Here is a 20,120-nt window from a genome sequence, read left to right on the forward strand (position 1 = left end):
TAGCTTTATTTCTTTATGGACATTAACAAAATATAATAACAAACCTAAAACACTTTGGTGCCTCTTTCTCTCTCTCTATCTCTATCCCCCCATCTATTTTTCTTTTATGAAAGACCTACATTAGGTCCTGTTTTCAGTAATCCGAAGATTTTCGCTTTTATGGTGCATGAAAAGTTGCAGTCTCTGGAAGGGCTGACAGTTGCCACAGCCAGACTCAAGGTGGCAGTAGTGAGCAAAATAAATGGCAACAAGGAGCTCAGTGGCCACCATATTGTGTTTGGCTTTGGCCATTCAACAAGTTGAGAGTGAACAGGAGGAGGAGGAAGGGTGGATGAAGGAGCTACTGAGCACAGGGGGCTCAGGAGGGAAAGGCCTGGGGTGAAAGGAGTCAGCCCCAGTAGAGAGGCCCACAGGCAGAGCTGGCTGAAGAATGAGAGGCTGGAGGTGAGAGGTGGTGAGTGGATGTGGGAAAAGGGAGAGGTGTATGTTTGTTGCATGTGTTTGTGTGTGAGGGGGTGAGGGGTACTTGGGATGTGGCCTGGAAGCCAAGGGGGTGGCAGCTTAAAAAAGTTTAGGAACCATTGCATTAGATGAATCCGGTATGATTTGATCGTTTATTTTTTGGGGTCTGGGAATGCCCCCCCCAAAAATCCCATATAAATTAATGGTAATTGGTTCTTCACTTTATGCCATTTCAGCTTATGAAATTTTTTATAGGAACGCTCTACTTTCGGGTAGCGGGGCATATGCGCGTGTGCATGTTTACACACACACACACACACACACAATATGTATTTATACACACATTTTTATATATATATATCTATACATATTTATATATGTGTGTATGTACATATGTATGTATACAAGTGTATGTATGTCTTTGTATCTTTTATAAAAATATAAAATTGTTTTTAACTTGATACCTGACACTAAAATACATTGTAAAATTACAACTCAGATGACAGCAGTATATTTTTACTGATTCTATGAACATTGAATAAACATAAAACAGGCGTCCAATTCCCTTCCCTTTTCTTGTTCTTACATTCTTCTTAAATCAATCAATTGATATTCGTGTCTCTAAAATCTAACATCAAGTAGTGGAGTAGCCATGAAGAACAAAACAATCCACTCCTGCTTCAAGCTCTAATTAAATATTTTTAATACATTTTCTTCTCTTCCCCATCAATTTTCTTTTTCTATGTATTATTTGGTACTTTCTTTCTCTTCTGGTTGAACATAACTTTTCTATTTAATAGTTCTGTGTGGAGTTTATTCTCTCCTTGATTTCATCTATTTTCTTTAGGGTTTTTGCTTCCCTTGAAAATCATGCAGATGTGATGTTTTATAAATTGGCTTCATCCCTTATTGTAAATTACTGGCAAAATGGGTAGTTAATGGACGTGTTTGAGAGAATAAGTTGCATCATGCAGGTTTTTTTAAAAAAAGGAATGGGACAAATGGGAATGTTTCACAAAGGTTGTTCAGATTCACTCCTTTTGTGTCATTGGGATAATAATAAGGTAAGATGTTAAATTTTCCTTGCAAATTATAAACTGGCATCTTGTTTCAACTTATCTATCTAATATTCATTTGGAGTAAGGTTGGAATCAGGGTAGATGCAGTAAGGGAATGAGACTGAGCTGATGCAGAAAGGTAAAGGAGTTCAGGTTGCAGGAGTGGATGGTGGTAGTGAATGTTTCCCAATTATGATATTTTAATTAAGCTGACATAGACCAGATTTTGTTTCTATTTTCAGGGTCTCTTTTATAACAAGTTTCCTGCGGAAGAAGGAGCACAACACCTCAAAGTTGAAGGGCAAAGGGCTTCATTTTCCTCTTGTTCTTTCTGCTGCTCGGTCTCCAAGACTAATGGGTTCCCAATTTTGACAATGAAAGAACCAGAGTGTTGAATTACTCTGGCATTATCAACATATTGAACGAGTTAGATTCTCCAGGTTCAACCAGCATCTATGACCAATTAGTCATGGACACTTTTAATAAGCATCCATCAAAATACAAGGCTGGATCATGCTTACTAATTGGACCTACCTCTCATATTAAAATAGTATCTATCAGCATGTCAAGGACTTTTATTTTGCTAATTCTGATTAAATGTCATTTAATATATTTTAACATCTTGAATATTTATTGGTTTGCATGTGAGGGAAAGCAACCAAGCGATCATATTTCTATTCTTTAATTTATTCCTTCATAGGAGAAACAAGGGATTGACTAATTTTACCTAAGATGCTTTTAAAGATCACCTAACCATGAAAATACTTCAAAAGCAAGTGTTAGAATGGACAAGAATTCTTCATGGATGCCATTTTTAATGCATTTTGACATTTTCAATTCTGGTAAGTGTAACATTGGAAAAACTGTATGAATCAATGCGACACCTCGTAGAGCTTGTCGAAAGAATCAAAGACTTGTTGATCCAAACCAAGGCTTTTATTAGCAAAAGACAGGAGCTCTTCACAGGTGGCCGACCAGTCCGAATGATCCGACCTGGCTAGGGACACAACCCTTTAAGGCCCAGACAGTAGGCGTGGCTTAGCTCTCAGCCAATCGCTGTAAGCACAGTCTAGATACTGTAACTATATACACTATATACATTGGTGATAGATCTGTACTATCACACACCTTTAATGTAATCATTAGGTTTGATGACAAATGTTATTTCTGTTGTTAGAGTAAGTCTGGCTAACAAATCAGAGTGGCAGCTCTAACCACTTTTGGGAACTATTTTAAGCATTGTGGTTGATTATACTATTTAGTGATTCATTGCAGGTTTCCAGTTTGTAATTAAGTGTAAGTTTGGAGTGCTCTACTTTGTGGGTTCTTGCTGCTTGTTAACTGACGACTGCTTTTTACTTCAGCTCAATCAAAAGTTGTCACTCTAACAGATGTGGTTTTTGATTGTATAATCTTGTCTTTGCAACATTCGTTGAAACTTTTTTGTTTATCTCAGGGGTGATATCTAAATTGTGATAGTTTTGAAATGTAATGCCTCTCATGTAGGTGTTTATGAGGAAGACTGGTGACATCATTGCATTTGGGAAAGCTGGGGTTGAAACTGTAGGGTTGGCAGCCAACAGTTTTTGGAGTAAACATCTCATTCAGTCATTCAAAATTTGAACACTGAATACATAATGTGGATGCTGCAAGACTGGCTGAGTTCCTCCAGCATTTCTGTGTGAGAGCTGCTTCTGAACTTGAGCAAAATGGCCTTTCACAGGTGCAAGCTCTGAATTTTAAGTGGTGGGAAAAGGAAGCTGGTTAAGGAGGGCGGGGGTTCGACCATCCTGGTTGCCCCTTTCTGAAGAAATGTCTGTGTCTGAGGATCCTTGGAAAAGAAGTGCATTGCGTTCACTGGAATGCTCAAGGATTTCCACAGTGGCAAGTCACTACTTAGACTGGGGTCTAAAGCAACATTTTAGGTTATCTTTTCAATTATTTGAAATAAAGTTATAATGAGGTTATGGTTGAACTTGAAAAGATATGGGGCCCATTTATAGACTATTATAATTTGATTAACAGGTGAGGATGCTCTGGAGGGTTCCCTCTGTCGTCCAGGAGCCGAGACTCGATTCTTTACATATTATTGCTAGTGACCATGTATAGTGGGAGAGATTAGTATGCGGGTCTTTTCTTTTTTCTTCTTTCTTTTCCTTCTTTCCTTTCTTTTCTCTTTATAAATAGAAGACACCACTTCAATTAGACAATTCATCATGAACACTTTCTAATAATAGAATATGAGCTGAAGTTTTCCTAAGGGAATTTTTATTGTATTTAAATATTATATAAAAGAGAAGTATAAATTATTTACCATTCATATTCGGTATTCTATTGTATAAGGCTGTGCAATTATTATATGTTCACTATGTAACATGTAATATTTCTCTCTTCCAAATCAATAAAAAATATGTTAAAATGAATGAAAACGAAGATTAGCAGAAATCAATGGACAAGAATTGTAGGAATTGTCTTAATGAATATTATTGTTGGCTTTAGCTGGAGAGATTGTTGGTTTCCATTGGCAGGATAGCAGTAGAGACGGTTAGTGGCTTTAGGTTTCTGAGAATCTACATATTGGAGGACATCTTCTGGGGCCAAACCTAGTGGAGTCCATCAAAAGCAATAACCTACCATCCACTGATGATGTCTACGTGAGATGTTGTCTCAGGTAGGCACCCTACAGCATGAAGTGTCTCCAACACTCTAGTCATGATCTCTTCTTCCTGCTTTCTTCAGGCAATAGGCACAGATGTTTGAAGTCCAACACCTCTTAAATTTAAGATTTAAAAAAAAACAGCTATAAGCCTTTTGAAATTCCCTGAACTGACCTAGCCATAACACCAGGGCCACCACTGATCAGTCCGCACTATTGTAACATCTCATTATTTTTGTTGTAAACATCTCATTCAGTCATTCAAAATTTGAACATGAATCCAGAATGTGGATGCTGCAAGACTGGCTGAGTTCCTCCAGCATTTCTGTGTGTTTTTTAATACAGACTATCCAGTGAAGTCCATAGAATAGTTTGGGCTGATAATAACTTGTTAGGCAGCATTAATAACTATTTCAATGCAATCATGTATAATAAATGCTTCATTATTAATTTACTGTATGAGGATGCATCTGCAAAGTGCTGGAATTCATTTTGCCTTCCTGATTGATCCAGAACTGAGGTGCCCGTTAAGGATCAACTACCTTACTGGGTCTAGAATTAGACTGAGGCCAAATTGTGCAAGGATGAATGATTTTATTTACATAAAGACCAAAATGAATCAGATTTTTTTCACAATCAATTTAAGTTACTGATACTATTCATTGGTGAAATTCCAGATTCATTTAAATATCTAAATTTAAATTCCCCCATTTTCCATAGAGAATTCAAATACATCTCAAGATCAAGGGTCCAAAACTCTGGCTAGTACATCAGTAAATGTAGCCATCTCCTTCTTATATCTTTCTCATCTTGTGTCAGACTGTTTTCAGTTGGTGATTTGGACCCAAGTAATTTAGCTCAATTCAAAAGTAATATGGGACATTTTCCAATTTAGTTGTGTAGTTTCTTTCCAACAGCTCTCAGGCTCTTAAATTTGCCCTTTTTACTTACACTAATCTCACCACAAAAAGGTCTGCCTGCCTATTATAATGCCATTCTTTTCCTTGCACTGTGGTAACTGTGAATATATATTATCTGCCTTTTCTATTTATTATCTCATTTTAATTTAACTTAAAGTATACATACCATTGTAGTTATTTTTATGAAAGACCTGTTCAACTGCAGCAAGTAAGAATTTTGATGTATTTGTTCATTGCCCTGGAGTGGCTGTACAGGCTGATCCTTGACAGGCACTGGGAGGATACCCCATTCCTCAGAAAGAACAGCATGTGCGTGAATGCATTTTAGGTGAGTAGGGGGTTGCACAGGTCCAGACCCACCCTCTTGGCATCCGCTCCTGGCTCCAGCAGCATGGAGAGGTCCAAGACGGCTGGGGGACTTGTGACAATGTATGCGATAACACACATTGATTTATCTGTAATTGCAAATGCATGATCAAGATTACTCTTTAATTTTGTACAGGAGCTCTGTAAAAACATAAAGTATGCAACCCCTTGATCACAAATTGACACTTGGTCCCAGTGCTAGTCAGTTTTGATCCCCTATTTCAGGGGTTCCCAACCTTTTTGTTCCTCTGTACCCCTTGGGCATTTTTATAGGTTTCCGTGTACTCCTAAATATTAAGGATTAAAGAAAACATGATATTGGGCAATCTGACTGCAGATTACAACACCATGTATTGTACAGTAGTGGTTATTTTCTCAGACCCAATGTACCTCCTGAAAAGTGCAAATGTACCCCAGGTTGGGAACCCCTGCCCTAATTGAAATGCAATTTTGTGACATGTAGTAAATCCTCAAGCTACATTTCATTTTCCTACAAGGATTTAATAATTCTCTTAGACTTCATTAAATTTGTTGCAATTTGGATTTTTTTGGGGGGGAAATAACAAATCTTTGATTGGATTAAATCTTGTGTTTGAAATAGAAAGTACTGAATTCAAATAATCATATCACTGTTTCATTTGATGTCCAGAGATAATTCTTAAATGTCCTGCTGCAACTCTCATGGAACCAAATGACCATTAAAATAACAAAATTTGAAACAATCCCTCTTTCTTTTCTAAGATTCTGGATGCCTAAACATACAGCTTGTTATATAAATGTTTCATGAGAGTTTATTGTCATATACATAAATACAATGTTGTAGCAGGTGGTGCAGTGAATAAAGCACAACAGGAGTTGATTGTGAGTTGAACCAACAGAGAACTATTTTATGGAATCTTCATAGGAGTTTAAATAATTACAGATGGTGTACTATCACAATAACCCAACCTCTGAAATCACATGCCTCCCAGAATTCTTTGTCCCCCTCCTCCCCAACCCCGACCACTGGGAACTCCTGATCCTGTGGGGGCCCGCAACTACAGATGCCAGTTGGACAATGGAGTGGCGGGTTCACCAAAATGAACAGATGTACAAAAATTCTTACTTGCTGCAGCCAAACAGGAACATAAGATGTACCAACTACGATAGTTAGAATTTAAATTGCCTGAATGTAAGACAGAAAAAAAAAGAGAATAAATATCAAAGGATACATTTTATAGTTGCAATTACTACAAAAAAAACTAATCATGTTTTGGTAGAGCAGGCAGATTTTTGGTGCTTTGGGGTTAGTTTTTAGTTAGGGTTAAAGTTCTGTGGGGAGGTTCAAGAGCCTGATAGCTGCTGGATTAAAAACAAAACAATTCTTGAACCTAGAGGTGCTGGACTTCAGGCTTCTGTCCTTTTTTTCCAGAAGGGAACATGAGAAGGGATGTGACCAGGGTGATGCTGGCAACCTTCTTGAGGCAATGACTCAAATAGATGCTTACAATGGACTGGACATTGATGGCTGTTATGGATGTGATGAGGTTTGCTGCTTTTGAGTTCCTGGGCACTTGGGTTTCCAACTCAGACATTATGTTTTCCACAATACACCTGTCGACGTTTGATAGAGTAATGCTTACTTGTGTGTCAATTGATGAATCTATTCTCACTTGGAAATGTGCAAAACCCACACAAATCCTGCTTCTGAATCCTATCCTCATTGCCAATTTAAGAAGTTGGACCTATTTCAATAGAGATTACCCTGACCAGGCTGCAAATTAGTGAGGTTTATCAGTTCAACATCTACAAAATAGGCACATGACTCATAACCAATTGAGTTTACTGATGAGCCATGCTACGGTTCAATCCTGCAATTTGCACCAGGAAGATATATCGCTTCATTCACTGCTTGATTTGTTCTGTATAATATCTTGTGAATATGATATCTGCTCTGAATATTTAGTCTTCTGCCATGTTGCCAGAAGGAATTTGTGTAGCATCAGTTGTGACCAATGGAGCATCCTCTCAGCTTCAGCTGGCCAAGTTCAATACTGATCTTGGGTGCCATTTCTGTGGTGATTATACATTCTCCCTGTCACCACATGGGTTTCTATCAGCTGCTCTTATATCCCAAAGTTCTGTCTGCTGATTTCACAAGGTACTGCAAAGTATCCCTTTCATGTAAGTAGCATGAGGAGGGGAAGAGAGAGAAAATGTTGCACGGCGAAGGGGAATGGAATTCATGGGATTGCTCCGATGGGAGTTGGCGTGAGCTGATATCTTCTTCCATGTACTAGTAAGTAAACAGGCATTTCTTAGTTTTATCAACTTGTACATGTAACATTCATGCTACACTGGGGAAAGAAAAAACTTGCAACATTCACTGGCTAACACTCACTAAATGTCATAAGCGACAATAGAATAAGACGCATAGAGAAACAAAAGGTCTATCCACTCAATCCACAAATTGCCTGAAATACACCTAAATATTCTAGAGCTGTATGTCCAGCATGCAGGTAGCATGGCTACAGTTGACTCATTCATTAACATTCCGCACATATAGATGAATATTTATAGGCAAAGATTTATGAGTCCAAAGATATTTGTGGCATATCCTTGACTCGTAAATCCACAGTAAAAACCGAAACCCTCAAAAAAAAAAGCACCGCTGCAGAAATCTTAAATGAACAAACATTCTGCTTGAACAGACGTGATGTTCTGGAGTGCCGATCACAAGATAAAGGAACAGAAGTAGGCCATTTGCCCATCATGTCTGCTCCACAACTCCACCATGAGGTAAACTGTTCTCACATCTAGTTCAAAATTCTGGTCTTTTCCCCTTATCCCTTGATATCCTGACTAATTAGGTACCTATTAATCTCCTCCTTAAACTCCCCACAATGATCAGGCTTCTGTAGCTGTATGTAGCAATGAACTGCATAAATCCATGATCCTCTGGCTAAAGAAATTTCTCCTCATCTCTGTTTTAAATGGGTACCTTCTAATCTAAGACTGTCCCCTCTAGTCCTGGATTCACCCACCAACGGAAACATTCACATCTACTCTGTTCAAAATGATTCTATGAGATCCCGCTCATTCTTCTATACTCCAATGAATACAGTCCAAGAGCCGATAAACATTCCTCATATGTTAGCCCTTGCATTCCAGGAACCATCTTGGTAAATCTTCTCTTTAGTCTCTCCAATATCATTACATCCCTTCTAAGATAAGAGGCCCAAAACTGCACACAGTCCTCCAAATGAGGTCTCACCAGTGCCCCATAGAGCTTAATCAACACTTCTTTACTCTTATACACTATTCCTCTTGAAATGAATGCCAAGATAGAATTCACTTTCTTTACCAACCTCGTGGTTAATCTTTAGGTGATCCTGCACAAGGACCCTCTAGTCCTTTTGCACTCGTAAATTTTGAATCTTCTCCCTATCTAAATAATAATCTGCCTGATAATGTCCTCATCGAAAATGTACAACGGTACATTTCTCAACATAGTATCTCATCTGTCATTTTTTTTTGCCCACTCTCCTAAGCTGACCAAGTCTCTCTTCAAACTTTTGGTTTCTTCAACACTTCCTACTCCATCACTTATCTTGATGTCATCTGCAAACTTAGCTACAAAACCATTCAATCCATAATCTAAATTATGAATATATATTGACTCAACACCGACCCCTGTGGAACACCACTAATAATCTGCAACCAACCAGAACAGGATCACTTTATTCCCACCCTTTGCTTCCTGCCTATCAGCAAATGCTCCACCCAAACTAATATATTTCCTACAATTCCATGGGCTCTTAACTTATTAAGCAGCCTCTTATGCATCACCTTATCAAAGGCCTTTTGAAACATGCACAACATCCACAGCCTCACCCTTGTCTATCCTACTTGACGTTACCTCAAAAAATTACAATAGGTTGGTCAGACAGGATCATTCCTTCATGAAACCATGCTGGCTTGGACCTATTATATCAAACACCTTGAGATATTTCATAACCTCATCCCTGAAGATCGACTCCAATAACTTTCAAACTACCGACATCAGACTAATAGGCCAATAATTACCTTTTTTTCTGCCTCCCTCCTTCCTTAAAAAGTGGAACTACATTTGTGGCCTTTCAATCTTCCAGAACCATGCCAGAGTCTATTAATATCTAGAAAATAATTTTCAATGCCTCCACAATCTCCAAAGCCTCCTCCTTCAGAACCTGTGGGTGCACCTCATCTGGTCCTAGAGAGTTATCTGCCTTTAGTCCATTCATCTCACTAAGCACTATCTCTCTAATCATCCTGACTATACTTAATTCTATTCTTTGAGACCTCTATCATGTATATTGTCTTTCTCAATGAAGACTGATGCAAAAGACTCATTTTGTTTTTCTGCCATCACTTTGTTACCCATTATAATTTCTCCAGCATAATTTTCAATCGCTCCTTCATCTACCGTGTCTCTCTTTTGCTCTTTATATATTTAAAAAACTCATAGTATCCTTTTGTATGTTATTTGCCAACTTTCTTTCATAATTCTTCTTTTATTTCCTAATGATTTTGCCTCTTTCTGTAAGTTTCAAAAAGTTTTCCAATCCTCTGTTTTTCCAATAATTTTTGCTTCCTTATATGCCCTGACTTTTGCTTTTATATAACCCTTAACCTCTCTTGTTAGCCACATTTGTGCCATTTTTCCATTCATATGTTTTTTTTAGAATATATTCATCCTCCATTTTCTTTATTTCTTGTAGAAATATCATCCAATTCTGCTCTGCCATCCCTTCAACTTGCTTACTTTTCCAGTCAACTTGGCCCTGTTTCTCTCTCTTCTTTGGCTTGGCTTCGCGGACGAAGATTTATGGAGGGGTAAGTCCACGTCTGCTGCAGGCACTGTAATACAGGGCCCAACTCTAACAAAATTCTAGAGCATCAATTTGCTGTGGATTTTTTTTCCATAAATTACACTTTTCCCCTGAATCATGCACTATGAAGGCCTTAATCAATTAAAACATGAAACATTTAACAGACACTATCTATCTATTTGTCTGTCTCTCTCTCCTCTGATAGACTCAGCAGCACTTCAAGGAAGCAGCTAACTGAGAAAGGCTAACTGTGTTTTAATCAAACTAGCTTCAAAATGTAAGTCATAGAAGGTCAGAACAATTAAATATTCTCTGTTTTATTTTTAATTACTGTGCATTTTCAAGAAATAAATTGTCTGACTGTGAAAACTATAGTAGTCATCATAAATTTTATGTAAATAAACCCAACAGTGATTCTGTGAATTAGCTATTTCAGTCCGTCTTCCAGAAAAGGTGAAGGTTTCATGTGGTAACACACGCATAATTTACAATGGTTTCAACGATCGTTTGATTAATTCCATTGATTAATTGGACACTTGTTGTGGTGCATTGGTTAAATTGCTGAATTAATAACCCCAAGGTCTTGTTCAAATCCTGCCAAGATCAGTTGTCAAATCAAATTCAATAAATCTATTCATTTGTAGGCCAGTACTCGTAGAAAGATCATGATCACTCTGGATTGCTCTGAAATTCCAATGTGGCTGAAAATCAGGTTAAAGAGTCAATTATCAAAGATATTACCATAAAAAAAGAAATATCAGGCATGTACATCACCATTGAACAGGGCAGAATGCCAGGAGAAAATATCAGCATAATATTGCTGATTAGTAATTGAGACCAAATATGCAAATTGAGAGAATGTCTAACGACCTACTGAAGAAACAGCCTGAAGTAATTATCGTCATAGAATTTTTATTTTGGTGAAACAATCTTTCAAATGTCTTTGTTCTCACAATTAAGTGTCCTCCCATGCCATTGCAACAAGGTCCAATTATATTTGGTCAAATAACTGGAAATTATGGGTCAGAATACAGGATCGAGATCAAGAATCTGGTTGGATGGTGTCAGAACAACAATCTTGCTTTCATCACCACCAAGACTCAGAAGCTGATTGTCGAGTTTAGGAAGGAGAGTTCAAAGGACCAAACGCATGTCTGTCTTGATAGGAGGTGGAGAGAGTCAGAGCCTTCAATTCCTGGGAGTCAATACCTCACAAAACCTCTCCTGGAGCTGGCACATGAAGAAGTGCCTCTACTTCCTAAAGAACCTGAAGAGATTTGACATGTTGTTGGATAATCTATTAAACTTCTAAGGACGCACTGTGAGAGTATATTTCCTGGTTGAATCCCAGCCTGACCTGGGAGTTTGACTGCCAAGTGACCTACAAACTATTCCCACTAACATTTCAAGCTTTTCTTTCATAGCAGGAAGATGTAAGATTGACCTTGTTCTTACATTTTTCCCACAATTCCAGTGATCTTGTGTTATCATATTCCTTTTGCAACTTTTGTATCACTATATCATAATTTTATCAAATATCATAATCAAGATGATTTTATTGTATTGAATTAGTTGGGTATTAATTTCATGAGAGTTTTTTATTGTAATATGCTTTTATTGTTGCACTAGTAGAGGTTGATTTGCCTGGTTAGCATGCAAAAAAAATAATACTGATTTACACCTGACAATAAACAATTCAATTCATCTCATTTTAAAAATATATATTAGGAAAGAATTTATGAAGAAAATGGAAAGATTGTTTTATTTTATATGGTTGCACCTCTTTAATCTGGCAATGTCAGACCATTGCCGGAACACAGAAAATTCCGGAAACCAGAAATTGACCTCTAAGGGAAAACCTATGTAAACATATCAAAAGTAGAACAAAGTTTAAAACAGGAAATAATACTGTGGGTTGTCATGGTTAGTGTAGCGGTTATCCCAGTGCCTTTACAACACCAACGATCGGGACATTAGTACAAACTCCTTACAGACAGCACGGTCCTTATCTCAGCAGATTCAACCTTTACAACATCTATAAGGAATTTGTACTAATGGCGGCAGATTCAAAACATGCCGGACCACAGGAGTTGCCAGACCACAGAGCACCAGATAATAGAGGTTCAACCTGTATAAGACTTATTTTCAAGCAGCAGAAAAAAGTCACAGTTTAAGTGACTTTTGCCAATTTTATTTAAGATAACTATCAGTGGGATATTTTTAGTTTGAAATTGGAAAGGTTAAAAATCAATACTGAAGTAAGGTATTTGATGGAATGTAACAATAAACTGAGTAACTTGTCTGTGAACAGTTTCATACATTATCATTCCTCATTTTTATCTGTCAATGTTCTAAAACAGTACATAATAAATTATGACATAATTTGAATTAGCAAACCAATAAATGATCATAACCACATAATGTAAAGTTTCACACTTCTAATTGCAATTATTTGCCGAATGACCTTGCTGGATGAATAAATAGGAAAAAAAAGTTTAATTTACCAGGATCCACAGTTTGTTGAATGGTTACAGAAAAATTATTTGAAATGTCAAGTGTACCCTAAAGAAATTCATAGGACCAGTTAATTATTTTTCCTTGATGCTGATGACATTAATGGTGAACATTTTTATCTAATGGATGAATTCATCTTTCCTCTGCATTGTGAGCTAATGTGCTGCCAAGCAACCTTCAGTAACATAGAGATTACATTTCATGTTTAGCATAGCTTCCAGATAGTGAAATTACTCAAATATATTGAAAACTATATTGGGATAATTGCTTTTCCTTTAATATATCAAATATAACTCAACCCTTCACATGCCCAAAATAGTAAAACAATAGTAGTTTTGTTTTAATTCCTTTCATAGATCTTTTGTGAAATGTCTCATCAAATACATGATGAAAGTTGAACCACATCATTTATTTTTTCTTCATTAACTTAAATGTGTGTTCCAGAATTTTATTTGACACTTATTCACAGATTTATGCTGGATAAGATTTCTATTTTTACCATAAATTTCTTTCTTTCTGTGACAATTTTTATGGTAAATTTTCTTTGCACTAAGTACCTTTTGTTCCCCAGTGAAGGAATTCATGAATGACTGCTGAAGTTAGAAAAAAAGTTAAAAAAAGGTATTTTAATGTATCAAATATTAACATACAGTCTGAAACATAGCAAATTCAAATATCGAGTTAAAAAATAAATATCAAAAAAGGTGTTAAAACAAAAGAGAGACAAATTATAATATTTAACCTCTTTTATTGGAGCTAAAACAAGTTTAGGTTTAAATGAGCAATGGAATAAATCACATAAAAGCAAATGGGCTATTAACTTGGCATGTAATCGTTAAATTGGAGGATATAAGTAAAAAATTAAGAACACTCAAGTAATCAGTATTTAAATTGAAAATCAATGTGAAGATTAAGGGCCATTATAAAAGTACTTTAGTTACTGACTTAAGAGTTCCTACATGATGAGATAAATCAGTCAATAACAATCCAAATGTGGATTGTGAAAGGCTGGCAACTGTAGCATGGAGCAAAGATTGAAGAAAGTAAAAGGCTCTGATAACCATTTTCTGTCACCAAAAAGAATAGCCCTGTTTTGGTTCAGTACCATTGACCATGATATTCTGAGTGAATTAAATCATGAAAGATTCTAAAGGAGCATTCAGTGGGAAGAACTGGTATTTTAAGAGTTTATATGGGTAAAACGTAGACTTAGTGTTTAGCTAACAGACTTCTGGCTGGCTATTGCATGGCATACAGCAGTAATTAGTTGCTTCTGTTCGTTTTGAAACTTTCCCCATTCATGCACCTTTAATTTTTAGCCAAAGTGTTTTGTACTTTGTGCTTTCACTAATTAATATTGTTTCTCGAAATGGCTGCTACTAAAAGTGAAAAAAAGGTAAAAATGGCAAAATGGAGGAAGGGACACCATGCTTGATTGCAGACTCCATTTCTGACATGTTGAGCAAACATACACGCATCATTAAGACAACGGGAAATTAAATCTGCACTTGAAAAGGTTGTACAGTCAATATCAGCAATTGACGATCATTTGGGAGTTGTGGAGTCAGTTAATGAACATTCTAACAAGCTTCAAATGCTTTGTTCTGAATTGTCTGCGAACAACTTCAAGTTAGTTTCAAAAATGATTGATTTGGAGAGTAGAAGCAGGCATTAAAAAATATGGACCTTCATCTCAAAAGAGGGCTTGGAAAGTGGCCAGCTGACTGACTTCTTTTCATGGAGGTTTTCAGATGGGAGATTTTTTCTAAGAAGCCTGAGCTTGATGGCGACCATCGATCCTCAGCTCCCATGCCAACCTCAGGACACTGCTCACATTTGGTAATCCTCTAGTTTCATTATTACCAAGTAAAGGATCGTATTATCAATGAGGCTCATCAGAGACAAAATCTGAATTAGAATCGTTAAAGACTACTTTCGTAAAGTTATTGATATGCGAAAAAAAAAATGTCTGAGCTGTACAAGAAAAGATTCAAACCTGTCTTGTTATATCCAGCTCATCTGTGGATCACTTTTGAAATTGGTGAAAGTGGTACGCAAAGTTTTCAGTGAATCTCCTTCAACTTCAAATCTAATACGAGCTATTAGTTGCTGTCTGGTTTTTTTTATATTCTGATGGTTTTTCTTTGTTTTATTGTTAGTGGGGGAAGTTAGCTATTCTTTTTTTGTTAATTGAAAGGGTAATGTTTTGTTCACTATATGGTTTAATGATTTTGTGTTTTCTTAATTTTAAAAAGTTTTACTTATTTTGTTTTTCTTTTGACAGCAAAAATTTAAATGGAATATATTAATTTTACTATTTAAAATTATCTATGTTGGTTATTAATTTATTAATAGCAAAAGTAATACAGTTTATGTAGTTTATTATCCAACCATGGGAAAATAGGGTTGTGCGCTTAGTTTATTAAGCAATTGTGGGAAAATAGGGGCAACATTCGAATAATGTACACGCTCGTAGTCTATTTTAAGTGCGGTAAATCTTATATTAATCAAATATAGGTTTTATTGAGCTTAAAAAATGTAATAAGTGGATGTTTATATTCTTTGGGGTTTTTCTTTAACTATTAATGATATGGTATTATTTTGAATACTCGCTGTCGAGATGAATTGATGAATTTAACACATCAGGTTATATTTGTTTTTTTTCCACTGATCGTGTGAAGGGAACACAAATTTATTTATACATATGTTTTATTGTGTTTCTTTGCTGCAAATTTTTACTTTGGTCATGTTTTATATAATTTTTCATTGGGAAAAATTAGTACTTTTTTAAAATAAAAGGCTATATTAAGATTCTTCAGCAGAAGTGTAAGGTTTTAAAATGTACTTTTTGAGCTTGTTGCTGTTTAGAAACTGTCAGTGCTGGGAGGTATGGGGGTGGGGGTGGGTGATTGGGTATAAGGAGCAGACTTTGGCAAGGTTGTTTTGGCCTCATGGTTTATACAAGCTGTGTTACTGTGTGAATTTAAGGTGACTGCTTGGAGAATGGTGACAAACGGTGCCGGATTGTTTTCATAACATTAATTAAGACTCATGATTAATCTAACAAGATTTTTCTCTTGGAACATTGAAGGGTTAAATAGTCCAATTAAACCCAAAAGTGTGTTTGCTAACATCATGCATCTAAAGGTGGAAATTCATCTGGTGCTAAGGTCAGGGGAGTTTCTATTTTAATTAACCAGAACATCCCTTTTGTATATTATAACTCTCTGTCAGATAAATGTGGTCATTATATTATTCTTACAGGTAAACTATATAATAAAATGATAGATTTTACTAATGTATATGCCCCTAAACACTGATGATCTGGAAGTTTTTTGAAAGATTTTTTTTAGCCCTACCAGATTTAAGTCTTTACTCACTGGTTTTGGTGTGAGATTTGAACTGTTGGCTAAATACTCTTTTGGATTGTCATCCCCTAAACCTGCCAATCTATATAAATCTGCTACTGTAATTTTTTAAACAAATTTTGATTTTTCAGATGTTTGTCTTTTTTTTCATCCTAATAGTAGAGAGTACACATTTTTCTCTAGTATTCTCTGTTTTTATTCTCAGATTGATAATTTTTTAATCGATAATTAATTGATTGCATCAACCAAATCTTGTGAATATCAAGGAATAGTAATATCTGACCATGCTCCGATTATTTTGTCTTTGAATTTTCCTCACTCTCTTTTTATAAGGAGACACTCGCATTTTAATTTTAACTTATTTTCAGATAATGATTTTTCATTAATACAAATTTGTCATCAGTTTCGAACTTGATTGTCTGGGACACCATGAAAGGACAAATTATCTCTTATATTAAAATTAACATTTTACCAATTTTCATTCCTAAAGCTTTTTTTGATTTTCTTAAATATGGCAAAAATAACATCCCTGTTTAAATAAAGTTCATCTTCAAAAAGCTAAAAGGAATGGAGGTTTGGTATTCCTAATTTTAGATTTTATTACTGGGTGGTTAATATGTGTAACTTGATCCTTTTTGCTACAATTTGATATTCATTTTTGACCACCCCACATGGGTAGAAATAGAACTTAATTTTGTTAAGTATACTTTCTTGGTGGCAACTCTAGAATTGCCTTTATCTTCTTTATATAAACTAACTGATAACTCGATAGTTAAACATAGCTTGAGATTATTGGCACAATTTAGAAGATTTATTTGGATTTCAAGAGTTTTTCTCTTGACAGCCCTATTATATTCAATCTCCTTTTTATACCTTCTTTAGAAGACACTGCTTTCAATGACTGGCACAGATTGGGTATTAAATGTTTTAAGGACCTTTTTATTGGCAACAATTTTGCATCTTTTAAACAATTAATTGGTGGTAATATGTGATTTACCCCAAACTTATTTTTTTTTAGATATTCACAAATTAGACACTTTGCTTAATCTCAGATCCCTGATTTTCCTAGAATCCTTGAGGCGACTGTTCTTGACACCTTTTTTGATCTACAATCTTCCCATAAAGGCTTAATATCTCTTTGTTATGATAATTTGGCAGATCTAAGACTAGCTCCCTTAGTTAAAATCAAGAACAACTGGGAGCAGGACTTGTATCTTTCATGATGAGGTTTGGGATTCCATTTTAAATTTGATTAACACTACTTCCTTTTGTGCATGACATTGGTTACTGCAATTTAAAGTGATACCCTGAGCATATATGGATAAAGTTAATTGTCTCTTTTCTATTAAGACATAAATCCTCTGTATGACAAATGTAAAATAGATGATGCTTCTTTGGTTCATATGTTCTACATCTACCCTGGCTTAGAAGAATTTTGGAAAGATGTTTTTCAAACACTACCGGTAATTCTTAAGTAAAAATTGGAACCTTTTTCCTTTAATTGCTCCTTTTGGATTACCTCAAGATGTTGATGTATTACTGACTTCAATTAAAAGTTAAATTTTATCTCTTACATCATTGTTAGCCAGACGAGCAATTTTCATTAAATGGAAAGATAATGCTCCACAAACACATGCACAATGGCTAAGAGATGTTATGGCTTGTTTAACTCTAGAGAAAAAAATAGATATTTTAGAAAGGATTCAAATGTTAAGTTCCAGAAGACACAGGGTTCATTTATGGACAATTATCATAATCTTGAGATTCAAGGTTGTTATGGTATTTTGGTGCTGTGTTGTCCCTCTCCAAGTTGGTGTCACTTGATTCATACATGACAACTTTCAACCTTATTTAGCGGAAGGGGTTTTGAAATTTTTCTTTTTGGGTTTTTTTTTGTTGTTAAATCTTATTTTATTGTGCTCTAGATTTCCTTATTATGAGAATATAGTATAATGTTTTAATTTTTTTTATTTTTTTCGGCATCTTGTAGCACATTGTGTAATTGTACTGTTCAATGACAGTATTGTAAAACATTAATAAAGATATTTTAAAAAGAAAGTGTTTAGCTAACCAGCAATATTTGTATTGTCATCTGAAGCTAATAAGAGTAGGAAATATGCATAAATTAAGTGCTGTTGGTGTGGTTTTAATGCAATTACACCAACTAATTAGCTGAAAATGGCAGTTTTCATTGTCAAGTGAAGTGTCGCCTCGGAAGAGATGAAGAATTTCTCTGATGACCCCCATGCTATATTTCAGTAGCTCTGTGCTGATATTTTTTTTTGCTGCAATTTTTGGGCCTGACTCAAAACTCAAACAGTTTATACACCACATAACGGATAATCATACAATGTATTATTTTTTAGAAATTCATCAGAAAATAGTATAAGCTCTGGCCAACATTTTTCATCTATTAATTTTACCTAAACAATGTGATCTGGAACATTGTATTTTTGTGCTTGTGAGAATCAAAAAAAGGCACCTCTTTGATGTCTGCAGACTGAGCAAAAGGAGTTAATTAGATAATTTTAAGGACACAAACTTTCGTGAGATCAGAATGCCAGTGGACTCTATACTTGCAATAACTTTCATGGGTGTGAAGTCTCCCTTCAAGAGAATGGTATGTAATGGACATAGTTGTTTAGTACCACATTTTGAGTCCTATGTGATTCATTTCCAATGAAAAATCATCCATAATGGAAAATCGTGACTTGACTATGAAGTGCACGGACTGTGATTTATTTTATTGGATAGACTAATGCATGGAGGACCCTATGCATGGAATTTACATGCTAACCAAACAAAATCCAAAAAAAATCAGATCAATGTGTGTCAAAAATTAGTCATCAGAAGACTTGAATTTTCAAAGTGGTGTTAGCAATTTGTCATTGGAGGGAATGGGAGATGTTTGGGGGAGGGGTATTGTTGATAGATTGGTTGTTGTGCTGGGATGGAAGTATATTTTCACCACGATTGGCATGTGCACTGTCTGAGTTTAAAGCAAGCCCTCAAAATTACAGTACTTATTCATCATTTTGCAATTGAAATATTGCACAAATTGTCACACAAATTCTCTTGGTTTTGTCGGAGGCAGAAGAATGTGGCATATTAAGTATTTTGGGGAAGATACAACATGTTAAACAGTGGGATAATTAATTGAAGGAAGGTGTGTATTATGTTCAGTAGGCAGGCCTGCCATTCCTGCAGAAACGGACTTTGACAACACTTGAGAGGCCTGCTGATCTAAACATTTTTAAAGGAAACCTATGTGCCAGGAGCCAACTATTTAAAGATAATGTTAAAGATACTTGCCCCTTGTGACAACTCTGTCTCAGATTCTTCATGCCCACCTTGGCAGTGACCTTGATCTCCGCATTGTTTCTCACATCCCAATCAATGATTCGATAACCCTCTCCTGCAACTCTATTTATTTACTGACCACCAGCAGTTCTGGAATTCCATCTGATCACAAGCATTACAAATCAATAAAACTACAGATGCTTGAAATTGGAATTGAAACCAGAAGATGCTGGAAATACAGGTCTGTTTTTCTAATTATAATTCTGTCTATTGAGAGGTGTACAGCATAACCTGAGCAAAATGATCATCTGCTCTTATTTCTAAACTCGACTCATATGCCCTCATTGGTCAGCCCTTCTCAGTGACCTCTCTCTGTGCTGGCATTACTAAATTGAATAGTTTATTGTCACCGGTACCAAGATATAGTGTAAACCATTGTTTTGTGTGCAACCCAGGCAAGTCAGCCTATCCTTGAAATACAGTGGGTAGTCCAAAATAAAAAAAAAATGCAGAGTTCAGAGTTAAGTTCAGTTAAAACAGTGAACGAGCAGCACCATTATATTTTCCCAAATCAGTCGTGTGATTTGGCCACTGTAAATTGTCCATAAAGTGGTGAGATCTTGGAG

General features: G+C 35.8%; 1 long non-coding RNA gene across 1 annotated transcript in view; it reads left to right on the plus strand.

The window, feature by feature from the left end:
• The window catches only part of LOC138742866 (uncharacterized), a 49,930-nt gene that overhangs the window by 5,980 nt on the left and 23,830 nt on the right, over nucleotides 1-20,120 (plus strand). Inside the window, exon 2 of the long non-coding RNA XR_011344463.1 lies at nucleotides 2,221-2,362. This is a non-coding gene — a long non-coding RNA (uncharacterized lncRNA). The remainder of the gene's footprint in view (nucleotides 1-2,220; nucleotides 2,363-20,120) is intronic.

The sequence above is a fragment of the Narcine bancroftii genome, chromosome 9, assembly GCF_036971445.1.
Source record: "Narcine bancroftii isolate sNarBan1 chromosome 9, sNarBan1.hap1, whole genome shotgun sequence".
NCBI lineage: Eukaryota > Metazoa > Chordata > Chondrichthyes > Torpediniformes > Narcinidae > Narcine > Narcine bancroftii.